The sequence below is a fragment of the Callorhinus ursinus genome, unplaced genomic scaffold (genome assembly GCF_003265705.2).
Source record: "Callorhinus ursinus isolate GAN/ISIS: 27379988/994484 unplaced genomic scaffold, GSC_fseal_2.0 scaffold15, whole genome shotgun sequence".
Taxonomy (NCBI): domain Eukaryota; kingdom Metazoa; phylum Chordata; class Mammalia; order Carnivora; family Otariidae; genus Callorhinus; species Callorhinus ursinus.
The window spans coordinates 29,672,697-29,697,346 of NW_027397077.1; positions in this window are offsets into that span (position 1 = coordinate 29,672,697).

Below are 24,650 nucleotides of genomic sequence, written 5' to 3' on the forward strand. Positions count from 1 at the left end.
CCACTGAATTCCCATGTTGGCACAATCTCTTCTGTATCTTTCATAATTTACTTATAAAGAATGGAGCCATTATGTGAAGGTCCAGCTGATTAAAGGGAACTGGGGTTGCATTTTTTTTTTTTGACATAGTTCCTAGATGACCAGTGAAGCAGTGATAGTCTAGCATGCCAGCTTGTTTGAGACTTCTTAAAGGCTAGTGCTCACTGATGGTGTATGGTAAGCATTCAGTAGACTATACCTACATACATAGTGGTAGGAGTTCGGGAATAAAATAAGACGGGTGTTTGTAGCACTCCCCTCATTATGAATATCATCACACTAGTCCTTCGAACATCAATCAGGGGGAGGTATCCTTATTGATATATTACAGAACAGGGAACTGAGTGAGAAGGTCATCAGCCAAAGATTACAGAATTACTTAACAAACATATTGAGACTCGAACCCAGGTCTTCTAACACAAAATGCTGCCATCTCTCCATATACTACCTTCCCTTTTGTGATTTTCATTGTCAAGTTACAACCGAGAGCTCTGAAGATTATTTTGAGTTGAGATCTTTTCAAATGGGATTGATATGTAAAAATTGATTAGGATATGTCAAATTACAACTGGGTCTTCATGTGATTCATATATTTACATCTGCTCTTCAGATCTCTCTTTGGAGCTATAGAACTATATAATCAATCACCTATCAGACATCTTTACTTGTATGTCTCAAAAACATCTCATAATTAGCATGCCCCAAATCTATCAATCCTAGTCCAAATCCTAGAAATTCCTGTCTCTTCTAGTTGTTCCTAAGTGAACATCAGAAACAGAGGGTAGTGTTTAACACCTCCCTCTCCCTCTTTTTCCCCTCCCCTCTCCATATCCAACATATTGTAAAAATCTTGACAGTTTCTAACCCCAAATATTTTTTTCGAGCGGATGCTCTTTGTATATCTCCATTTCTTTTTTTTTTAATTTTATTATGTTATGTTAGTCACCGTACAGTACATCATTAGTTTTTGATGTGGTGATCCACAATCCATTGTTTTCGTGTAACACCCAGTGCTCCATGCAGTACGTGCCCTCCTTAATACCCATCACCGGCTAACCCATCCCCCCACCCCCCTCCCCTCTAAAACCCTCAGTTTGTTCCTCAGAGTCCATAGTCTCTCATGGTTCATCTCTCCTTCCAATTTCCCCCTTCATTTTTCCCTTCCTTCTCCTAATGTCCTCCATGTTATTCCTTATGTTCCACAAATAAGTGAAACCATATGATAATTGACATTCTCCGCTTGACTTATTTCACTTAGCATAATCTCCTCCAGTCCCATCCATGTTGATGTAAAAGTTGGGTATTCATCCTTTCTGATGGCTGAGTAATATTCCATTGTATATATGGACCACATCTTCTTTATCCATTCCTCTGTTGAAGGAGACATCTCGGCTCTTTCCACAGTTTGGCTATTGAGGACATTGCTGCTATGAACATTGGGGTGCATACGGCCCTTCTTTTCACTACATCTGTGTCTTTGGGGTAAATACCCAGGCGTGCATTTGCGGGTCATAGGGTAGCTCTATTTTTAAATTTTTGAGGCACCTCCACACTGTTTTCCGAAGTGACTGTACCAACTTGCATTCCCACCAACAGTGTAAGAGGGTTCCCCTTTCTCCACAACCTCTCCAACATTTGTTGTTTCTTTCCCAGTCCATTTTTGCCATTCTACCTGGTGTAAGGTGCTATCTCAATGTAGTTTTGATTTTAATTTCCCTGATGGCTAATGATGATGAACATTTTTTTATGTTCTGTTAGCCATTTGTATGTCTTCTTCAGAGAAGTGTCTTTTCATGTCTTCTGCCCATTTTTTGACTTGATTATTGGTTTTTTGGGTGTTGAGTTTGAGAAGTTCTTTATAGATCTTGGATACCAGCCTTTTATCTGTAGTGTCATTTGCAAATATCTTCTCCCATTTCTGTGGGATGCCTCTTTGTTTTGTTGACTGTTTCCTTTGTTGTGCAGAAGCTTTTTATCTTGATGAAGTCCCAAAAGTTCATTTTTGCTTTTGTTTCACTAGCTTTTGGAGATGTATCTTGAAAGAAGTTGCCGTGGCCGATGTCAAAGTGGTTACTGCCTATGTTCTCCTCTAGGATTTTGATGGATTCCTGTCTCACATTGAGGTCTTTCAACCATTTTGAGTTTATCTTTGTGTATAGTGTTAGAGAATGTTCAAGTTTAATTCTTCTGTATGTGGCTGTCCAATTTTCCCAGCACCACTTATTGAAAAGACTCCTTTTTTCATTGCATATTTTTTCCTGCTTTGTCGAAGATTATTTGACCATAGAGTTGAGGGTCCATATCTGGGTTCTCTATTCTGTTCCATTGGTCTGTATGTCTGTTTTGTGCCAGTACCATGCTGTCTTGGTGATCATAGCTTTGGAATATAGCTTGAAATCAGGCAACGTGATGCCCCCAGCTTTGTTTTTCTTTTTCAACATTTCCTTGGTGATTCATTGTCTTTTCTGATCCTATACAAATTTTAGGATTGTTCCAGCACTTTGAAAATTGTCATTGGAATTTTGATCAGGATGGCATTGAAGGTATAGATTGCTCTGGGTAGCATAGACATTTTAACAGTGTTTATTCTTCCGATCCATGAGCATGGAATATTTTTCCATCTTTTCGTGTCTTCTTCAATTTCTCTCATGAGTGTTCTGTAGTTCCTAGAGTATAGATCCTTTACCTCTTTGGTTAGGTTTATTCCGAGGTATCTTACGGTTTTTGGTGTGATTGTAAATGGAATCATTTCTCTACTTTCTCTTTCTACAGTTGCATTGTTAGTGTATAAGAAAGCATATGATTTCTGTGCATTGATTTTGTATCCTGCTGCATTACTGAATTGCTGTATGAGTTCTAGTAATTTGGGGGTGGAGTCTTTTGGGTTTTCCACATAAAGTATCATGTCATCTGTGAAAAGAGAGAGTTTGACTTCTTCTTTGCCAATTTGAATACCTTTTATTTCTTTTTGTTGTCTGATTGCTGTTGCTAGGACTTCTAGTACTATGTTGCACAATAGTGGCGAGAGTGGGCATCCTTGACGTGTTCCTGATCTTAAAGGAAAGGCTCTCAGCTTTTCCCGATTGAGGATGATATTTGCTGTGGGTTTTTCATAGATGGATTTTATGATCTTGAGGAATGTTCCCTCTATCCCTATACTCTGAAGAGTTTTAATCAGGAAAGAATGTTGTATTTTGTCAAATGCTTTTTCTGCATCAATTGAGAGGACCATATGGTTCTTCTCCCTCCTCTTATTAATATGTTCTATCATGTTGATTGATTTGAGAATGTTGAACCACCCCTTCATCCCAGGGATAAATCCCGCTTGGTCATGGTGGATGATCCTTTTAATGTATTGTTGGATCCTATTAGCTAGGATTTTGTTGAGGATTTTGGAATCCATATTCATCAGGGATATTGGTCTGAAATTCTCCTTTTTGATAGGGTCTTTGCCTGGTTTGGTGATTAAGGTAATGCTGGCCTCATAGAATGAGTTTGGAAGTTTTCCTTCTGTTTCTATTTTTTGAAACAGCTTCAGGAGAATAGGTATTATTTTTTCTTTGAATGTTTGGTAGAATTCCCCAGGGAATCCATCAGGCCCTGGACTCTCGTTTTTTGGGACGTTTTTGATCACTGCTTCAATCTCCTTACTGGTTATTGACCTATTCAGGTTGTCAATTTCTTCCTGTTTCAGTCTTGGCAGCTTATAGGTTTCCAGGAAGGCATCCATTTCATCCAGAGTGCTCAGTTAATTGGCATACAGTTGTTGATAATAATTTCTAATAATTGTTTCTATTTCCTTGGTGTTAGTCATGATCTCTTCCCTTTCATTCATAATTTTATTAATTTGGGTCCTTTCTCTTTTCTTTTGGTTAAGTCTGGCCAGTGGTTTATTGATCTTATTAATTCTTTCAAAGAACCAACTTCTAGTTTCGTTGATCTGATCTACTGTGTTTCTGGTTTCTAATTCATTGATCTCTGCTCTAATCTTAATTTCTCTTCTAATGCATGGCTTAAGCATCATTTGTTATTTTTTCTCTAGTTCTTTAAGACGTAGAGTTAGTTGGTGAATTTGGGATTTTTCTATTTTTTTGAGTGAGGCTTGGATGGCTATGTGTTTCCCCGTTAGGACCACCTTTGCAGTATCCCATAGGTTTTGGACCAATGTGTTTTTGTTCTCATTGATTTCCATGAATTGTTTAAGTTCTTTGATTTCCTGGTTGACCCAAACATTCTTGAGCAGAGTGGTCTTTAGCTTCCTAGTGTTTGAATTTCTGCCAAATTTTTTCTTGTGATTGAGTTCCAGTTTTAAAGCATTGTGGTCTGAGAATATGCAGGGAATCATCTCAATCTTTTGGTATTGGTGAGACCTGATTTGTGGCCCAGTATGTGGTCTATTCTGGAGAAAGTTCCATGTGCGCTCGAGAAGAATGAGTATTCTGTTGTTTTAGGGTGGAATGTTCTGTATATATCTATGAGGTCCATCTGGTCCAGTGTATCATTCAAAGCTCTTGTTTCTTTGTTGATTTTCTGCTAGATGATCTGTCCATTGCTGAGAGTGGAGTATTGAGGTCTCCTACAATTAACGTATTGTTATCAATATCACTCTTTATTTTTGTTAACAGTTGGCTTATGTAGATGGCTGCTCCCATGTTGGGGGCATATTTACAATTGTTAAATATTCTTGTTGGATAGACCCTTTAAGAATGATATAGTGTCCTTCTGTGTCTCTAACTACAGACTTTAGTTTAAAATCGAATTTGTCTGATATAAGAATTGCTACCCCAGCTTTCTTTTGAAGTCCATTGGCGTGGAAGATGGATCTCCATCCCTTCATTTTCAGTCTGGATGTATCTTTACGTTGAAAATGAGTCTCTTGTAGATAGCATATGGATGGGTCCTGTCTTTTTATCCAATCTGCAACCCTGTACTGTTTTATGAGAGCATTTAGGCCATACACGTTGAGAGTGATTATTGAAAGATATGAATTAATTGTCATCATGTTGCCTGTGAGGATGTGGTTTTTATAGATTGTCCCTGTAAATTTCTGTTGTATATCACTCTTGAGGTCTTTCTCCTTTTATAGAACCCCCCTTAATATTCCTTGTAGGCCCGGCTTAGTGGTCACATATTCTTTCAGTTTCTGCCAGTCCTGGAAGCTCTGCATCTCTCCATCCATTCTAAATGACAGCCATGCCAGATAAAGTATTCTTGGCTGCATGTTCTTCTCATTTAGTACCCTGAATATGTCTTGCCAGGCCTTTCTGGCTTGCCAGGTCTCTGTGGATAGGTCTGACGTTATTCTGATGTTCCTCCCTCTGTACATAAGGAATCTCTCCCCCCTAACAGCCCTTAAAATGGTTTCCTTGGTTCTAAGATTGTCAAGTTTTACTATTACATGCCAGGGTGTTGGCCTGTTTTCCTTGATCTTGGGAGAGGTCCTCGCTGCCTCTAGGACATGAATGTTTGTTTCATTCCCCAGATTAGGGAAGTTCTCAGCTACAATTTGCTCAAATATATCTTCTAGTCCTCTCTCTCTCTCCACTCCCTCCAGGATTCCAATAATTCTAACATTGGAATGCTACATGGTGTCACTTATTTCTCTGATTCTACTTTCATGGATTCTGAGTTGTTTTTCTCTGGCTCCTCTTTTCCCTTTTTATCTATTAAATTATCTTCCAGGTCACTAATTCGTTCTTCTGCCTCACTTACCCTAGCTGTTAGATTATCTAGATTAGATTGGATCTCATTGATAGAATTTTTAAGTTCTGCCAATTCAGCTTTCATTTCTGCCCCTAGAGACTCTATGTTGCCATTAATTGATTTCTCCATTCTAGCTATTGTCTTCAAAATTGCTAGCCTGAATTCCATCTCTGACATCTTGGTTATATCTGCATCCATTTGTAAATCTGCTGCATAAGGCATAATCTCTGAGTCTTTCCTATTTTGGGGGTTCTTCCTCCTAGTCGTTCAGTTGATGGGTGGTTGAGGAATGTATAGGGTCCAAATTATTGACCAGAACCCAAGCAAGATGCACCTGTTTTCTAGGGACCTTAGGGTTGCTGGCCTCTTGTTCTCCCAGCCTGTCTTCTGGGGGAGGGCCCTGCTGCACTGTTACTCAGGCAGCCCTGTTTGGGCAGAGTTGCCCTGCCCCCTTGTGGCAGGGGATGGGCTCAATGGGAACCAGGTTTTTGGGGCTTTTGTTCTCTGGCAGCTTTCCCTGGAGGCTTTCCGCGTCTCTTCCGAAAGTCAGAGCAGAAGAGACCGTTTCCAACCCTCTGCCTCAGAGCAGAGAGATCTCAGTCTGTTCTTCAGTGAGCTCTCCAGGCCACACTGTTTCCGTTTCTGTCTGTGCTGCTATGAAATGCAGCGGCCTGGGTTGTGCACCCCTCCGCAGCGCTTGCCGTCCTGCCTCCAGGTCGGGGCATGTCTCTGCCCTTTGTGCTTCTAAAACTGCCAGCTGCCCCCAGTTCTCACATGCGACCCCACCGCTCCGGGTTTCCATCCCAGGGGCTGCCCAAGGTCCTTTCCCCGCCACTACCGGTCGGCGAGTCTGTGCCCTGTCCCCAGCGCATGAGGCTGTCGCTCACCCGCAGTGTAGGATCCCCACGGCCAGGCTTCCTCCCACTGCCATTTATCCTCCAGTATCTGCCCGCGGAATCACGGCTCCCCGCTTCATACCTCGAAACCAACTGCCCGCGATATTCTGTTTGTAGAGATCCAGATCTTCTTATATCTCAGGCTGATTTCGTGGGTGCTCAGAGTTGTCTGGTAGATATCCAGCTCAATTCTGGGGACCAGTTGAAATAGGGTCCCCTACTCCTCCACCATCTTTTCCCCCTTCCTGTATATCTCCATGTCTATCACCCTAACTTAAATAATTATCATCACTGCCTGGACTTATGCCATGGCTTCCTAGTTGAAACACTAGCTCCTATTCTGGCCTTTCGCCAACATATTTTGCACTCTGTAGAGAGAGGGTCTTTTTTATAAATGCAAATCTGATCATGCTAAAACACTTCATTGACTTTTCATTATTCTTTGGATAAAGATCAAATTCTTAACATGGCTTATGAAATGCTGAGTTGTTTGGCACCTGCCTAATTTTCCCAGTGTCATCTCATACCAATCCAAAACAAATCCAGGGGTGCATGGGTGGCTCAGTGGGTTAAGCATCTAACTCTTGGTTTCGGTTCAGGTCATGATCTCAGGGTCATGGGATCGAGCCCCACATCAGGCTCTGGCTCAGCAGGGAATCTGCTTGAGATTCTCTCTCACCCTCTTCCTCTGCCCTTCCGCCTGCTTACATGAGCTCTCCCTCTCTAAAATAAATAAGTACATCTTAAAAAAAAACACAAAAAACAAAAAGCAAATCCAAAATTCCCAGGCCTTCTTTCCAGTACAGTCACTGCTCTTCAGCCTCCCTGGCTTTCTTCTCTTCCTTGAACAGGTCAGTCTCCATTCCACCTCAGAGTTTTTACAAAACCTGCTCCTCTATTTGATGCATTGTCCTTGGCCACCACTTCCCTTACCTTTTACCTGTTTAATTTCTATTATTTCCTCAGATCCCATTGTAACTGTTCCTCCTTTAAGGTAGTCTTCTCTGACCTTGCAGACATGGTCAAATTCTCCTTCTCATAGTACAGTGACCTTCTATTTTGTAGCACTACTCACAGTTATAGTTTTCATTCCTTTGTGGGAGTCACTACTTAATGTCTGTCTCCGCCTCTCAAGTGTAATCTCCATTAAAGATAAAATTTTTCTTTTATTTAGTTCACCCTTGTGCCACCTCCCCACCTGCCGTGGCACCTAAGCTGACACCTACCACATTTAATGAAAGGGTTGGTATAGCATTTTCCATGGACCTTTTTCATTGAGCCAGAGTAATCTAGACACCAATGCATCAGCATGGAGGGCACCTGTTGTTGGGCCAGGCCTGGCAGAAGATTTACATGGAGTAACTATCCAACATTAGAGAGAGTGTGAGTTGTAACCTAGTAGGAAGCAAAACTCAAAAGTCAGAAGAATACTAAGTAGATCTTAATAAATGAAAGCAAGATGAGGTTATGACCTGGGTCATGAATTTCACATCCAGGAAGATTGGTGATTAGATTGTGAAGCCCACTATCGCTGGATGTGGTTGTGCCTTTGTAATTTTTTTTTTTTTTTTTTTTTTTTTTAGTAATAGCTCTATAGTTTTTGCTTGAGGAACTACTTTTTCTATATTGAAGGCTATCTTAGAAGAGTAATAGACACTAATCTTGGTTCTTAATCTTAATCCAAATTGTCTTTTCTGGATTTTTAATCCTGAGTGGGGTGGCCCAAGTACAGATATATTTGGAATCAATTCATTCCTCAGATTATTCCCTGAAGTCATTGTAAATTCTACTTGTCTAGACGCTGGAGTTGCCTTGGTTCTTGTAATTTCTGAGATAAACTATTAAGGTTTCCCTTGGATTCCCTATGCTTCCAGTAAGTTATTTTATCTATTTATCTATTATCTTTTTCTCTCTTTATACCTGTCTAACTATCTATCCATCCATCTATCTAATGTATCCATGTAGGTTTAAGATGGCCAATGTTGGTTTCTGTTGCGTGTAGTAATATGCATGTTAAAGTCACTGTAGGATAAAGTTTGTGATTGAATAAATGCAAGGAATTACATGTCTGTTGTGGATTAACATCACAGGTTTTAAAAAACTTAGGATGATAAAGTTAAATGAAAAAATATTGATTATAGATTAAATATTAGCCCCAAATGAGAGATACAATATATAAGATATATCTTTTATGGGAGGTAATTTTCTTTCATTAAAAAAAAATCCGTAATAAACTAAATTTAAATATTTCTGGCAGGTGTATATATTTTATGTTTGTATATATTTTAAATGAAATTATGATGGGCAGTCTATTCAAGTGTGTTGGCAAAACTGCTTTGACAGCTCAACAGAATAAGAGAAGGTTAACAGAGAAACATCAGCCCACATTCTGTGGCACAGGAAGAAAGGAGAGTTTGGGGGGTCACCTTAAGCTCAGATAGAGCCCCTGACCATGTGGAAAATTGAATCCTTTTTTGTTTTAAATTCTCTTTCAACGTCGGGATGAAACTTCCAAAAAATTCCATTTACCTATCAATCATTTGTGGGCTTTTTAAAAAAAGACACCTGTGTACTCACTTATTTTATTTTATTCTCTGTTCTAGATGTCATTCTCATGTTAGAAGGTCTCCAAAAGATGAGAACAAAGTGATGCCTGGGTTCTAGCAGATGACCCATATTAACAGACATTCTAAAGGAAGAGCACAACAGAAATTGCTAGTTTAAATGAATGATACCCCGTATTAAACACAAACACTTCCAGTGACTAATTTATGAATTCAATAAACTTCAGTTGCTCTACACTTGTCTAAGTTCTTAATCCAATGGACCAAATATTCTCAGAATTTCTACCTTTGTAAAGGCTTCTACAATGAAAATTCCGATTGTTATTATTTGCCAAAAACTGGTTGAGAAGTGACAGTGTTAGCATGATTTTTCTTTTTTTCATTATTTTGAAAGTTGTTCGCTTCATGCATTCATTCAACTAACAACATTTGAGAATTCACTATGCTTGGTATGAGACACTCTAGTTACAAAGATCGGTAGGATGGAATCTTTGTCCTCCTGTTACTGAAAGTTTTATTTGTTACAAAAAAATACATACATGCTGTTTCTAATATGATGCTTTTGGCTGCAAGAAACAAAACCTGTGTACTTTGTGCGCAGTAAAAATTAGAAAATCCTGCAGCTCAAAACTGAGAGGAATGCTTCAGGGTTTTGGTTTTTGTTTTTATTTTTTTATATTTTCTCTCAGCCATATGTAATGAACTGCCTTTTTTTTTTTCTTGGCTTTACATTCACAGCATCAAGCTGCAGCTCCACGCCTAACATCCTCACACGATAGAATCCAAAACCAGAAGGGAGAAGGGGAATCATGGGTCATAGCCATCTCAAGTTATGTTTTTTTTTTAGTAAATAAAAATTGCTCAGACATCTCCCATTAGTAACCCCACATTTTTCAGTGGTCAGAATTGTATATCCTGTGACAATTTCTATACTTATCATTTATAAGGGCAATAGAAATACTAACTGTTATTTTAGAGTCAAAGTTTCAATAGCCAAAATTCACCCAGTGAATTTGGTGTGGTGTTGGGTGTTGCTGAGGGAGTCAGCATCAGGTAAGGCACATAACTCCCTGATTTTTGCACAAATATTAACAAAGAAGAAGCGTCTGAAATAGATTTGTGTGGTCCACCGGAAGTGTACTACATGTAGATAATTATAATTCAAGATGATTAATGCTATAGTAGATGTATGTACAGCATCCTCTGAAATTATGCACAATAATCTGAGGGTGCAAAACCTTAAAATTTTTTTTTGTAATGTTACTAGTGCAGACTATAAAAGCAATAGGAAATCACAGAAGGATGCACAAATCTAAAATCCTAGCCAGTTTTTATAAAAATATCGTTCTTGTATTAGCAAAAACTTCAATTCCAGTGGAGTGGAAAGAACATTAGAAAAAGAAAAAAAGGAATAAAGAGAGTTTATTTCTTTGCTCTAAGTGTGTATCAATGGTTAATGTCACTTTGCCATGTCTAAAATCTAGGTAAAAGTTTTTACTTCATAAGTAGATTATATCATTTAAATGAGATAACTGTATAAATAACCTGTGAACTTTTGGTTCCCATGAAAATATATTTATTAGTGTGTGTATCACCTCCATCTCTCTGTCCATTTATCTATCTTTTTCTCTCCCCAGCATATTCAGTTCATATATAGGTAATGCCACACCTATTTTTACAATATCCCCTTATTAGTGAATGCTATGCAATGAATTCAGAGTTGCCTACAGTCGATTCCATCGTAATAGTCAGAAAATCAAAACTGTTAAGAGGGAATAAAATCAAACTGACTTTCCAGCCAGAGAGAACCACCACATCTAAATGGTAGAACAGCTCCATGTTCCACAGAAAGGAATGTGAATCTCTGCTGCATTATGGTACCTTTAAAGAAAATAAGAAAGCACTCTCCATGTAATTATACACTTGTCTTTGCCTTGCCTTGTCTTATATGTTCTGAAGTTTGGAAAAAATAATTTTTTTGAAGCAGGTACTAACTTTCATGCTCTGACCACAGGGCGCCTGGGTGCTCAGTTGGTCAAGTGACTGCCTTCGGCTCAGGTCATGATCCTGGAGTCCCGGGATCGAGTCCCGCATCGGGCTCCCTGCTCAGCAGGGAGTCTGCTTCTCCCTCTGACCCTCTTCCCTCTCGTGCTCTCCATCTCTCATTCTCTCTCTCTCAAATAAATAAATAAAATCTTTAAAAAAAAATGCTCTGACCACAAATGTTGGTCAAAGAAAAACTTATGAGGAGACCTCAAGGCCCTAGGTTGTGCTTTCAATCATCCAAGTCCTTATAATATGTTTTATTTACATTTCTTCTTTCTCTAAGGAGCCGGAGTTATTATTCCTTCAATGATAGGTATTGTCAAAGTGACTAAGAATTTATGCATGTGAATTGATGTCTACAATAATTGTGCAAAAACAATATCGCAAATTCATCCACAGCCTATTAAGTTTCAATTCTCATTCTTATTTGAAATCAACTTTTTTAAAAATCTTAGGCACAACAGGGGTACTTGGGTGGCTCAGTCTTGGTTTTGGCTCAGGTCATGATGTCGGTGTCATGAGATCGAGCCCCACATTGAGCTCTGCACTCGGGGGGAGTCTGCTCGAGATTCTCTCTCTCCCTCTCTCTCTGACCCTCCCCACTGCTCTGTCTCTCTCTTTCTCTACACATAAATAAATAAATCTTTAAAAAATTCTTAGGCACAACAACTTTTCTTGGGGTTGTTTAGAAACTGGTAAGGAAAAAAGAGAAGAATCTGAATTTATTGGCTCGTATTTAAAAAAAAAAAAAAGAACAAGCTGCCTTGGCTTCACGCATGGTTGTATGCAGACACTTAAATAGCATTATTTGAGGTCTTTCTGTTTTATTCTCTGCACCCAGGTTTCTATTGCACTGGTTTCACTTATAGGCAGCCTAGACCCATGTGACAATCCCCAGGCATACATCCTCCTAGCTTTAATGATAGAAAATCTCCTCTGTTCACAGTTCCAACAAGAGACCCCCAGATGGAGACTCACTGGCAGTGAATGGCCAGAGATGATTCACAAACTCACCTCCAGAGCTTGGTGTGGCTTCGACCTGAGACTCATCATAGGAACTGAAAGTGGAGGATAAGTGGTTCCTCAATAAAATGGAGATTCTGTTACAAAAATAGGTGAATTGATGCTGGAAAGTCCCTAAACAGATTTATACGGGTGGACCAGGCACCACTTGTCCATCACTCCCCATTGGTCCGGCCATTTTTGTGGTGGCCAGTTCCTTGCAAGCATCAACAAGCTTTGTGAAGGGGGAACCTACGACATCCTCAACTCAAACCTTTACTTCATACTCGATTCTTGCTCTGAGCCTTTTCTGCTTCTATGGTGAAGGTCACTCAGAGGAAACTTTCAGCACTCAGGCATGCGGAACCTGGAGATGTGAAGGAGTTAACCCTCCTGGAGTCACCCTTGGTCACTGAGGGACAGGAACTAATGGCTTATCATCCCCCACCCAGGATCCTGCAGGTCTGAGTATTAGTCATCCTTGGTTTTGGATTATTGTATTGGCCTCTCCTCCTGTGTCTCCTTCCTGCTAATGGCATCATTCTCCCCCAAAATTACCTGTACACAAGTATTTACCTTAGTATCTGCTTTAGAAAAACCTAGATTAAGACTGGTACCAGAATTCACCTTAGAAAGTAGACCATTCAGATGGATTTTAGAACTTGATCACTCATTGGGCATATGGCAAGCATGATGGTGATAAGCGAGGACATTACTCCTGGCCCAGTACACTGGTTACTAAGGTGCTCCTGCCTGGATTTTAAGAGAGGGGAAGGAAGAAGCAACAGCATTGAGCTCTGAAGTGGCAGCGATGATTAAAGTGGTGTGGAGGCAACCACAATTGTATGGATGATATAACAATTTTGAAAATCTTGAAAAAATGAAAAGTAGCTTTAAAACTTTCATAGGAAAATATATTTTATTTTTTATTTTATTTTATTTAAATTCAGTTTGCCAAGGTATAGCCCATCATTAGTTTTTGATATAATGATCAATGATACCTTAGTTGAGTATATCACCCAGTGCTCATCATATCACTTTGATAGGTTCAATAACTATCTCCACCCAGTGCCAGAAGAGAATACCCTTACAGGTATATATAACTTTGGTTTTCTTCTTTTCTTTCCATGTCTGTAAATTTTTAATGTAAAATGTTCCCTACATTTAGAAAATGGCATAAAATAGAGTATCTCAGGTATGAGAATAGCTGTATAGTGAATGACGTTCACCCTTTCCCGAGTAAGGAAGCATAACTTTGCCAGCCCCCTAAAAGTCCTCTTGCTGCATATATCTTGTAGTACTTACATTTATCTAATGCTCATTGATATTCTTCCAGCAGACCTATAGAGTTGTTAATATCTGTCATGTTTTCTGTTTGTTGAAATCAATGTCACATCAGTTATTCAATATTTGTGATATAACCCTTGGACTCATCCATATGGTTTTGTGTAGCTGAAGCTCATTTGTTTTCACTGCTATCCAGTGTTCTATTACAGGAGCATACCACAATCATATGTTCCCTCTATCATCAGGGACACTTGGGTTACTCCTGTTTGGTAAACACATGTACTTTGCTGCTACTGACCTCCTTACCTTTATCTTGGCATAGGAATTTCTCTAAGGTATATATCCAGTGCTTTGTTTTAGGGTATACACAACACATTATCAACTCTAATGGATAATGTCAAATGATATTTCAAAGTGCAATTTACATCCCCATAAACAATGTGTGAGAGTTCTCAGTTGTGTCATGTGCTCACAAATGCTTGGCATTGTCAGCCACTTGAATTTTTACCAATTTAATTGGTATATATTGATAGTCCATTATAACTTTAATATTTATTTCCTAACTTGCTAATGAGGTGTACAGGTTTTAATTTGCTTATTGGACTTTGGATTTCTTCTTTTATGAAGTAACTTTACTTTTGTCATTTTCTTCCATTATGTCATCTGTCATTTTAAAAATGTATTTAGAATGTGATGAGCACTGGGTGTTATACAACTGATAAATTATTGAACACTACATCTGAAATTAGTGATGTACTATAGGTTGGCTCATTGAATTTAAATTAAAAAAAATAAAAGTAAAAATTTATTTGGAGGGCTTATTTTTATATTTTGGTTGAGGTTCTTTTGTTTATAAGTTACAAATATATTCTCCCACCTTGTGACATGGCTTTTTACACTTGACTTTGCTTACTTTTCACTGAAAAACTTAATGTTGGAGCTAGCATCAATCACTGTATTTATTAATTTTTTCCCAATTAAAATCAGAGAAGTTATCCTTATTTTGAAGAGTTGCACACCTAAGGGTCAGCTTACCTGCAGGATGAATAATGAGTCTTTGGCTTAATAGTTTTCATAAACACTGAACAGTGGGTTTAATGAGGAAAATAGACTTAAATAATCCCTTGTCCATATTCTGGGAGTTAATTTCACCTGGCTCCTCTGGAAAGGAATAAATATGCAATTGCTTAGGGACAAAATGAAAGCTGTGCATAATTCTAAGGGCTTTGTTTTGCTAATTTGCTTTGGAGAACTGAGATTATCTCCTGTGCCTAAAAATGAGCATGCTTTATTTTTTGGCCTCATTTTTTTCTGTTTCCTAAAGGGAAATTACGAGGTCCTCTGGAGCTGAAAATTGAAAATTGAGTAGCTGGTTAAAGAAGCAAAGTGGTGTCACCTCACAAGCAAGGTTCTTGGATGCATCACCACATTTGCCAGGGGAAGTTTTGGCATCCATATGGGTATATTAACACTACTTTTCTCCATCCCTCTGTAGCTACTCAGGCAACTGACAAGTAGGTATGTCATGACCACATGTGACATATAAATTACAAGTTCTCTGCCCCTCTAAAACTTTATTCAGCATCAATGTTTGCACCAATACACTGAGGCATAATAGCCAATAATTTATGAGTGTAATTTGAAGGAAGCAATTCCGCTTTGTGATTACGGTAGTAAATAAAAGATTCAAATCCTCATTGACCCAACATTAAATTCTGCTTTACTTTTTTTTTCCCCCCAGTGATGTTTATGGGAGTAAACAAAAGAAGTCCAAGAAAGGTGACAGATTTAAAGAAATGCAGTGATTGCAAGGGACAGAGACAATGGCATTAGAAATGAAGGAAATTATCAGAAGAAAATAAATGTGCATGGGTCCAAATTTTATAACTTAGATTTTTTTTTCTTTTTCTTTTCTTTTCTTCTCTTTTTTTTCTGCTTTTGACAGAAAGTGCTTTGGAAACAAAGTATGTTGCATAGCCAGGCAGTATGGCTGATAAGAGAAATGATAGGCTGGTGAGCACCAGGAGGGCAGACTTGGATGAGAACTACTTCATGATTTCTTGATTAAGATAGTGTGAAGAAGAATTTGCTTCCTTGATAAATGAGATCTACTGGTGTGGGCCAAGGCATTCACCTGAGACTCTTTCGCAGTAAAATATCTGCCCTGCAGACTCTTTCTTTAACACTGGTCACAATTTGGAAGCAGTTAATTACACTTTCCCTTGGGGTTTTAAAAATAGATTTCCTCCCCAGTTATTCTTTTGGGCTAGCACTCAAGTAGGAATGACAGAATCTTTGTGAATATGAAAGGGTGTGCAAATACTGAGCTTGCCAACCGGATCCATTCAAGTTTTCATTAGCTTGAGGTCTGGAATCAAGTTCAGATCAATTCAGAGATGAAGTGAGATAATGTGTCTCTTTACCTACAGATGACAGCATGATCTGAAGTGAAAACCAGGGGCACACACAACTTGACAAGGGCTTGGGGCTTAGGAGTTCACTAATGCATGACTTTGGTTTAAATAGTCTTAGAATCCCATCTTAGTAATGCTGCATTTTGGTTCTATATAAGAGTTCAAAATAAGTGATAATTACTGAAAACAACCTTGTTCAATGACATTCCTGCAAGGATCGACGTTGACTTAACGTTTGTTAATTGGTAGTAGAACAATGCCCTAAATAATGGTTTGCTTGTTAAATATTTGTTTAAGCCATTGTAGCATGATAATAATATGCATCTCTTCAACATTATTTTTGTTTTCCCATGTGCTTTAACATATACTCAAACTTTCTCTCATAACAACTCTGCGAGGAAGAGAGGCAATTATTATGTGAGGAAACCGAAGCACGGCTATGTAGAAATTTGCCCCACGCAAGGTAGGTACCAAAGGGCAGAACTGTGACTAACAGGCAGAATTTCTATCCTCTAAACTAGTGTAATATCTTTACTCTTTTTTCCCATGGAAGATGAGTTTCATAGTAATAAGCAGTAGCTAATGATTAGGCCACTACAGCCAAGTTAAAGATGAATTATAAAGTACATGTTTATTTCTGCCTAATAAGTACTCAAGAAATAGGAATTATCTTCTCATTTGGTATTTTGCTGTGACTCCAACTTGGACCTCTCCTCCATCTCTTGTTCCACCTTCAACCCCTCCACTTCCCAATTCTGCCTTCCATTTTGTCAGCCACTCATACTCAGGTCTGGGTCAACTAACTCTTCTTCAAGGATTAGGTAATAAAATCTCTCCAAGGAGTGTTTGTATTTAAGAGAAACTTCGAAGGGCGCCTGAGTGGCTCAGTCGGTTAAGCGTCTGCCTTTGGCTCAGGTCATGATCCCAGGGTCCTGGGATCGAGCCCCACGTTGGGCTTCCTGCTCAGTGGGCAGCCTGCTTCTCACTCTCCCTCTGCCTGCATCTCTCTCTTTCTGTCAAATAAATAAATAAAGTCTTAAAAAAAAAAAGAAAAAGAAACTTCGAGAGCCTTTGGGATACACAGGTAACTGTGAGTTTTTCAGAGGGCCTTGTTGATTGCCACTCATGTGATAAAATTTATGGAAGCAAACCTTAGAATGGTATTTACTCTTTCATGTTTATGAATCAGGTGAAAAGGAGGGTTTGGGAGTTCCTTCCCCTTTCCTCTCAATTTAATGTGTGTGTTTACAGACGGTGAAAAGGAAGGTTCACAGGATTCAGAGATAGGAATTCAAGCTCTGCCCTTTACTGGGCTGTGTGACCACATATATTGCTTTGTCTAAACTAAGGTAGCATTAATACCTATTTTGAATAGCTGGTGGGAAGGCCAAGAAGGATCACTTGTCAAACATGGTGGGAGAGTACCATGTTTCCTTTGTCTTTGCACTTGATGTTCTGGTTTTGTCAATCAAAAAAAACCCCACATCTTTTGAACTATATCCAGTAGAATCTTCGTGTATCTCACAGAAAGAACAAGTGTTCCCAGGTCTCAGCAAGTATAGCAGAAGCTAGTGATATTTATTGAACAGGTGCCATGAGCCAGAAATGGGTGGAGCTAAGCGCTTTATATGTGCAGTAATGTTTAGTCATCACAAAACCCCAAAAGCCCATTTTATACACAGGTAGGCAGGTCTCGAATATTAAATAATTCGCTCTTTGTCAATCAGCAAGGACCAGGTCTTGAACTCAAGTTGTCTGACTCTGAATTCCAAAATCTGTGAATCTTAGAACGACAAGAAAAACAAGCCTCCATTCTAGCGTATGGTTAGAAAAAGAGTTGAGTGAGCATTTCTGAAGGTTCTCTGGATTTTGTGATAATTGAATGAAAGCTCATCTCTGTTTTACTCCTGGTTTTACAAAGGATTTAAATATAGCTGTATTGGTGCAAAATCTGCATCATGTTACCTATCCATAAACAACAGACACAGTGTCCTTGACAGATGTTTGCATTTTCAATTGAGATTAATAGATTATAATTATCATTAATGTAATTAATTGAATGTAAATTAACATTAGAAGGTGTTGGGGGTTTAAATATCTCTTACACATAAAGATTCAGTTATTTCAGGAATCATTTCAAGATCAGTTATTTTAAGATCCAGTTCTTTCCAAGTTATTTCATATTCACTACAAATACTCTTAGTTGTGGTCATGATTATTATGATTATTCAAGTAATAACCAAGCCCTAAAAAAGACACTTAAGATTTTCAGGAAAAAATGAGGGTGGATAAATGCCTTTCTGAATATTCTGCAATATTTACAGCTTAAAATAAAACTTTTCTGAACAGGAAAAGTGTGCCTAACGTGGAAACTTCCTACCATTTGATTTGCTCAAATGCCTCTCCTATTTGTATTCTTTTTGCTCTATATAAATAGAGAAGAAAATCTTAGGGAAAAGCCATTTCCTAGGACATTATTTTAGAGATTGGTTTCTTTCTCTAGAGGAGTAAAACCTCATTGTCATCTTTCATGGGATAATTTTTTGGAATATAAGCAGGAGACTCTAAATTTATTGTCTTGTGTTTTGTTTGGCTTTAGATGAAAAAAAACCTGGGTTGATATGAACTGAAAATAAATGTGGAATAAGTTGCAACAGCAAATGCGAAGGTGAATTTGCTGCTTATAATATGCATATGTATATGTGGATGTGTATACACACGTATGTACGTATATACATATATGTATATATATATTTAGTTTGGTAGTTGGAAATATGTGTTGTTGAATGATTTAAAGAGAAGGTTTTTTGACACACAGACTAGGGAGTTATTGAAGGCAAATAAGGATTTTAAAATTTACTTTGGAATTTGGAGAGGAAAATATTTCACAGGGTAGTTTGGCAAACTGAAAAGAGACTATATATATGAAATTCTTGAAGCTTGTGAATTTCTTCTACATACTTTCTGTCTAAAAGCAATAAAATGTAAAATAAAGTAGACAAAAGGTGCAAAGTCAAACAAACCTGGGGTATATAGAATTAGATAGAATGCATGTGCTCATGGGTGGGAACTCCCATGTACATAAAATCTAAGAGGACAAATGATGACCAGCTGAAAGCCTGGGTCTCACTTTTTGTGGTTAATGGATTTGTCAAGGGCAAAGATTGTTTAGTTCTGAAATTGACTTCCTCATTGCATACAATGTGAAAATAATGTAAAACTCCATGGATGAAAGATGGAAGAAATAAGTAGGTGAAAGATAATGCTATCTGGAAAAGAAATTTATTACATTAGGCAGTTTGTGATTTTATGGTGTATTAGAGGTTTATCTTCTGTGGTGAGGATGCCAGCTCAGAAGGAAACTTATCATTCACCTTACATTTTCATCCTGGAAGAAAATTTTATGTAAGTAGTAATGTTAGATAGTATGGCACAGTATTATTCTATCTGTAAAGTAAAGCTAGAAAAGAAAAGTTTTGGCTTTTTTTTTTTTAATAGGGCTGTATCTTTTGTTCAAAGGTAAATTAATATACACATATTTTTTGGAAAATTATTGGGCATGTACTTCTAACATGGAGATGTTGGGGCATTTATACAGTGCTATATTGTAGCAGCTAAATATATTATTTTATGCATAAGATTGACAAAATAGTGTACAGCCAACTCCCTTAGAAGCCAAATCGTTACATGGAGTGTTAACTAGAAGGCAATCATTTCTGAGTGATGTTTCATGCCTTCATAAATGTCTTCCTTCCTTGATTTATTCATCAGTAGTTTTTAGTTCTCATAAAATAGGAATTATTTCAATCTTAAACAACTTAAGCAGTTGCTTTTAAGTTGACTTAATATCAATATCATCCAATCCTTGCCTTCTCACCATTTGGAAGGCATAAAATAAGGTAAATAGAATATGTGACCATCTAAAATGAAGATGATTTTATTATTCATGAGTGCTTTAATGTAAACACTTTAGAGACTGTATTCCTCCATTCTATTAAATTATGGTGCAACATAAAACTGTCAGACTAGGTTGTAGACTCATAGTCTCCATGGAGTTTCCTTATGTTTTTCTTTAAGATTTTTTTTTCTAGTATCTATAAATCTAATTGTTGGTCCATGTCTTTCATCTGATATTCTAAATCCTTATTCCCTGGCGTTTCCCCTTCTTTTGGATTTGATATCAGTAACTGATAATGACTTAGAAATCACATTTCTATAATAACATAAGGCTAAGTTGATAAACTTAGAGTAGGAATAGATTTGGGGGATCTACCCTGGCATAAATGTCTCCCTAGAGTGCTGTGGCCTTTTCAAAGGAAACATTTCCTCTAAACCAGCACTTAAGGGAATATGACACCTGACTCTAGATAGATCTGTTGCCAGACAAGGGATAGTTACGAGCATTGGCCTTGGAGTAAAACAGAATTGAATTCTGTCTCTTTTAACCTGTATGATCTGGAACATACCTTCTGAGCCTTGGCTTCCTCATCTGTGTAATAAGGTGAATTGCACATCATTTATATAGTTGTTGTGAGGATGACATAAGGTAATTCATGTAAAGCACCTAATATGGTCCCTGGTGGTACATGGTAACATTACTGTTTTTATTGTATCTGGATCTGTAGGCTATTGAATTCAGAAGACCATGTCCTTCCTTCCTCTCTAGAATCTTCGAATCTAGAATTATTGACTAAAATTATAGGAGGATTTTCCGGAAGGTTTATCATAGTTATGGTATTTTAGGTTGATCCTCTGGTTGCTATGTCTAGGGAAGAAAGCACATGCCTGCTGCCTAGCCTTGCCACTCATACCAGAGGGGCTCGAGAGTCCCCTCTACAGTATACCAAGAATTCTACCATACCATAGTTGTAAATGGTTTAAAGTTGTAAAATAAAGCTATATCAAATGGAATGTTCCACCATCTTAGTTTAATAAATATACTTCAATAGATTAGGAATGCCAAGTTAAAACTGAAAATGCTCCTTGAATTCTTTGTAAAGTCGTTGAAGTCTCCCTGCTGAAACACAGGGGTAAAGAGAGACCCAAAATATGTCACCCATCCTCCTTCCCTGCCTATTTCAGGCAGTGTCTCGTACCACAAGGGGCTTTGCATGCCTACGTGGAATCTTTCTGCATGCACAACCAGACTTGGTCCACAGTTTTGGGGATGGCATTCTTGGCCACTCCAGGGGCCCAGATGGGCACATTCAGTGCAGTCTGCCTTCAAAACAGAGCAAAGGAAGAAGCCCACGTATACCTTGGGATTGTACAGTGGGGCCAACTACCAACAGCATGGTCTAAAAGGTGGAGATGCAGGCTATTGATAGCTGTATCTCTTAAACCCCCTGGACTCTTCACCCTGCAGGGTGGGATGTGGCTGGAGAAGGGCTAGAAAATGTCTCTCTATAACATAAGATCTAGGGTAAGGTCACTCTTGTCTGGCCATAAAGGGTGTTATTACTCTTGGTTACTAAGATAGAACATCGACTTGATGATACATCAACTTGTACTTCTTCAAGACAGTGCTATAGACTGAATGTTTGTTGTGCCTCCCTCAAAAAATTTGTATGTTGAAAACTAACCCCCAGTGTGGTGGTATTAGGGGGTGCTACCTTTGGGAAGCTGTGAGAGTGGAGCCCTCATGAACAGGGCCTTTGGGATTAAGTCATGAAGTTAGAATAAATGGGATTAGTGCTTTATAAGACCTCCCTTACCCCTCTGCCATGTGAGCACGTAACGAGAAGACAGCTGTCTATGACCCAGGACAAATGGATATCTTCATTATGCTGAGTCTACCAATCCATGAATAGGGTATATCTCCCCATTTATTTAGGTCTTCTTTGAATTTTTTCATCAACATATCATAACTTTTAGCATACACATTCAATATATACTTTCTAAGGATATACACAAGTATTTCATTTTTTGCAACTGATGTAAATGGTACTATGCTTTTAATTTTAGTTTCTGCATGTTCATTATTATATATAGAAATGAGAATGATTTCTGTGTGTGGTCTTATAACCTGTGACATTGTTGGACACATTTATTAGTTCTATAAGATTTTTCATTTGTTTGCTTTTGGATTATTTGGGATTTTTTATGTCCTTTGCAATTTTTATTTTATGTCCTTTGCAAGATTTATTTCTTCCTTCACAACCTATATGCTTTTGTTGATTTTCTTGCCCTGTTGTTCTGGCTAGAACTTCCAACATGATGTTGAATAATAGTGATGAAAGCAAAAAGAATATTTCCCCAGTGCTTAATCTTATTGGGAAAGCATTCAGTCTTTGACAGTTAAGGGTAATGTCAACTCTAGGGTTTTTTGGTAGCGATTCTTTATCAAGTTGTGAAAGTTTCTCTCTGGTCCCGTTTTTATGAAAATGTTTTGAATAGGTATGAATTTCTTCAAGTTCTTATTTTTGACACAACTGGTATGCTAATATAGTGCTTTCACCTTTAGCTTTTTGATATGGTGGATTATATTGATTGGAATGATTTATTTCTAAATTTTGAATAGCCTTGCATACCTGGAATAAATCCCATTTAGTCATGCTGTATAATTCTTTCCAAATATTGTTGGATTTGGATTTGGTTTGCTAATGCATTGTTGAGGATTCTGGAGTCAAGTCCATTGTAATTTTCTCTTTTTTGCAGCATCTGTCTGGTTGGGTATTAATTTGGGTAATGCTGGCCTACAGTGAGTTCTCTCCTCTTCTAGTTTCTGAAATGAAATATGTAAATTGGTCTTGGTGATTCTTTAAATGTTTGGTATAAATCTCCAGTGAGACAAAGTGGGCCTATTTATTTCTTTTGGGGGAACTTTTAAATTATGAATTGTATTTCTCTGATTGCTGTTGGGTTATTCCGATTGCCCATTTCATCTTGGTTGAGTTTTGGTAGTTTGTGATTTTTGAAGACTTGGTCTATTTCTTTTAAATTGTCAAAATCATGAGCAAAGTTGTTTGTAGTATTTTCTTATTACCTTTTAAATACTGCACACTCTATAGTGATATACTCTATTTCATTTCTGATATTGGTAATTTATGCCTTCTTCCTTTTTTATTTTTTAAATTTTTACTATGGATTTCTCAATTTTATTAAGTTTTTTGAAGAAAAAGTTTTCTGCTTCATTGATCTTCTCTGTTGTTTGCCCATTTTTAAATTCCACTGATGTCAACTCTTTATTATGTCCTTTCTTCTGCTTGGTTTAGGCTTACCTTGGTCTTCTTTTTCTAGCTTTTTAAGGTAGAAACTTAGGTTATTCGTTTGAAATTTTTCCTCATTTTCAGTGTAAACACTTAGTGCTATAAATTTCTCTCTCAACAGTGCTTTAACTGTGTCTCACAAATTTTGATACATTGTGGTTCATTTAGGTCCTTTTTTTTTTACCATTTTAAATACCATTGTCTTGGGTATCAGATGGTGTTGTAATTTTTCTTTTCATTTCAAACATGATTTATAGAACTCATGAGGAGAAAGGCAGTCTATTGTATGTGTCCATAATTCTGCTTTTTCTGTCATTTCTTCCTGATACTCCTAGATTTCCTCTTTTATTATTTTCTTTCTGTTTGAAGAACTTTCTCTAGTCAGTCTTTAAAGAAAGATCTGCTAGCAACAGATTCTCTAAATTTTTCCTTTATTTGATAATGGTTTTATTTCCCCTTCATTCCTGAACAATAGTTTCGACAGAGAATTCGATTGACATTTTTTTGGTCATAAACTTACAAAATATCGTGCCACTTACTTTTGGCCTCCATGCTTTCAGATGAGAAATCTGTCATTCAATTTGGCCTTTGCCTTTTGGTAATGCATCATTTCACTCTGACTACTTTTAAGATCTTTTCTTTACTTTTTAAAAGTTTAACTACAGTGTGTTTTGGCTTGGATTTTTTTTTTAGATATATCCTCTTTGAAGCATATTCAGCTTCTTGTGTCTATAGGTTTATATTTGCCAAATTTGGGGAGTTTCCAGCCATTATTTCTTCAGATATTCTTTCAGTCCCAATGTTTCTCCCTTCTATTTTTCCAAAGATATGAAGATTGGGTCTCTTGTTATTGTCCCAGACTTTTGTTTTGTTTTGCTTTCTTGTTTTCATCTCCATTATGTTCTAGCATCATGTTTTATCTTTTAATCACTTTACTTTTTATTAATTTATTAACCACAGAATAAAAAATATAAATTGGAGTGCCTGGGTGGCTCAGACAGTGAAGCATCTGCCTTCAGCTCAGGTTATGATCTCAGAATCCTGGGATCAAGCCCTGCATAGGGCTCCCTGCTCAGTGGAGAGTCTGCTTCTCCCTCTCACTTTCTTTCTGTGCTCTCTCTCATTCTCTCTCTCAAATAAATAAGTAAAATCTTAATAAATAAATAAGAAAGATCAATGAAGTGTATTTTTTTCAATGAGACTGTTGAGAGTCAAAAAATATTTAGGACTAAGTATTACATATTACAGGGATGCCTGGGTGGCTCAGTCGGTTGAGCATCTGCCTTCAGCTCAGGTCATGATCCCAGGGTCCTGGGATGGAGTCCTGCATTGGGCTCCCTGCTCAGCCGGGAGCCTGCTTCTCCCTCTGCCTGCTGTTCCCCCTACTTGTGCTCTCTCAATCTCTCTCTGACAAGTAAATAAAATATTAAATAAATAAATAAATAAATAAATAAATAAATAAATAAATATTACACATCACATTAGAAATAT